Raw genomic sequence first — 2500 nt, 5'->3', positions numbered from 1 at the left:
AATGCACACGGGGGTGTCAAGCAACCTCCATGTACCGTGGCATGACCGTGGCCAAGTAATAAAGATCAAATTCCATGCCTATGCCAAGTTGGACCAAGGCCCCGTCTCGTTTTGCTATAAGCAAGGGCGTGGCAAGGCACGCGGGGGGCCAAAAAATCAAAGTGCTCCGAAATGCACACGGGGGTGTCAAGCAACCTCCATGTACCGTGGCATGACCGTGGCCAAGTAATAAAGATCAAATTCCATGCCTATGCCAAGTTGGACCAAGGCCCCGTCTCGTTTTGCTATAAGCAAGGGCGTGGCAAGGCACGCGGGGGGCCAAAAAATCAAAGTGCTCCGAAATGCACACGGGGGTGTCAAGCAACCTCCATGTACCGTGGCATGACCGTGGCCAAGTAATAAAGATCAAATTCCATGCCTATGCCAAGTTGGACCAAGGCCCCGTCTCGTTTTGCTATAAGCAAGGGCGTGGCAAGGCACGCGGGGGGGCCAAAAAATCAAAGTGCTCCGAAAATATTTTTCCACTTTCCAGTCCACTTATACATATTATGTGCAGTGTGCACACAAGACACCTTCCCAAAATTCGACTTATATGAGGCGTTTTACGTCAAATCCGCCTATTTTCGGCGTTTCGGCCGAAAAATCAAAATAAATCGAAACTTCCTCGGAATGCTTAGCGACTTTCCAGTCCACTTATACATATTGTGTGCAGTGTGCACACAAGACACCTTCCCAAAATTCGACTTATATGAGGCGTTTTACGTCAAATCCGCCTATTTTCGGCGTTTCGGCCGAAAAATCAAAATAAATCGAAAATTCCTCGGAATGCTTAGCCACTTTCCAGTCCACTTATACATATTGTGTGGAGTGTGCACACAAGACACCGTCTCAAAATTCGACTTCTAGGCGGCGTTTTACGTCAAATCCGCCTTTTTTCGAGTTTTCGGCCAAAAAATCAAACTCAATCGAAACTTCGTCGGATCGCTTAGCCACTTTCCAGTCCACTTATACTTATTGTGTGGGGTGTGAACAAAAAAAACGAAGTCAAAATTCGACTTCTAGGTTGTTTTTTACGTGGTATCCGCCCTTTGCGAAGTTTCGGCCGAAAAATTCGTAATTAATTCATCCGACATCGGAATATTACGATTCTTTCGTGGTTTTGCTTGTTTTAATGTCCCTAACAACCATAAAAAAATTCAAAAAAAAATTCGTCTTCTAGGTCCACTTTTAAGCACTTTTAAAAACTTATGGATACAGGGAAAAAAGTGCACTTTTTCTACAAAACTGAAAATGGCCTTCCAGTCATATATAGGGGGAGGGTGGGTGTGGGGGTAGGCTCGGCAGGCACGGGGCGCGCCTATGGGCACAGCAGGCAAGCAAAAACTACGTCTTAACGTGTTTTCCCCTGCAATTTCGTTGCTCTTTTCATCATTTCAATCAAATTCATGGACATTCTTGATGGAATTCGATCAAAAAATTGAAATTTGGATGAATTTGTGAGGAAATTGGTGATGATCATGCTGTTCTTGGCTTGGGCAGGCCTTGGCTGGCATTGGGCATGGTAAGCACGTATTTGTGCATAACTCCCACCCTCGTGGGTGGGATTGCCTGGCTTTTGCTTGGCAATAAGGTTGTTGCTGTCCCGACTCGGTGACCCTCTCGTGGGAATGCATGGGCTTGCCGTGCTTTTGCTTGTGGCAAGAAAATTGTGCCAATGTTGCTACTCGGTAAACTGTTCTTGGTGATGATCATGCTGTTCTTGGCTTGGGCAGGCCTTGGCTTGCATTGGGCATGGATAGCATGGTAAGCACGTATTTGTGCATAGCTCCCACCCTCGTGGGTGGGATTGCCTGGCTTTTGCTTGGCAATAAGGTTGTTGTTGTCCCGACTCGGTGACCCTCTCGTGGGAATGCATGGGCTTGCCGTGCTTTTGCTTGTGGCAAGAAAATTGTGCCAATGTTGCTACTCGGTAAAACTATTCTTGGTGATGATCATGCTGTTCTTGGCTTGGGCAGGCCTTGGCTTGCATTGGGCATGGATAGCATGGTAAGCACCTATTTGTGCATAACTCCCACCCTCGTGGGTGGGATTGCCTGGCTTTTGCTTGGCAATAAGGTTGTTGCTGTCCCGACTCGGTGACCCTCTCGTGGGAATGCATGGGCTTGCCGTGCTTTTGCTTGTGGCAAGAAAATTGTGCCAATGTTGCTACTCGGTAAACTATTCTTGTTTGATTTTTCGTGCCTAGCGAAGCGGAGTTGGCGTTGCTGGATGCTTCCATTTGCCTGCATGCTTTTGCAATGTGGGGTGTGGTACATCTTGTGATGTTGGTTCGTGCTTGACGTGAGGGTGCATGAGTGGCGCTGTGGATGTTTGTGTTTGCTGGCTCAATGCTTTTGCATTGAACGGTATGCATACAATCCAGATCATTGTTCATTGATGCCTTGGTGCCTTTGATGTTTGCTTGTTGTTCCTGTTTGGCTTACCTATATAATGGTACATA

This window comes from Trifolium pratense, unplaced genomic scaffold, assembly GCF_020283565.1.
Source record: "Trifolium pratense cultivar HEN17-A07 unplaced genomic scaffold, ARS_RC_1.1 scaffold_55, whole genome shotgun sequence".
Classification (NCBI taxonomy): domain Eukaryota; kingdom Viridiplantae; phylum Streptophyta; class Magnoliopsida; order Fabales; family Fabaceae; genus Trifolium; species Trifolium pratense.
The sequence above is the reverse complement of the archived record's forward strand: the minus strand, read 5'-3'. Positions refer to the sequence as shown.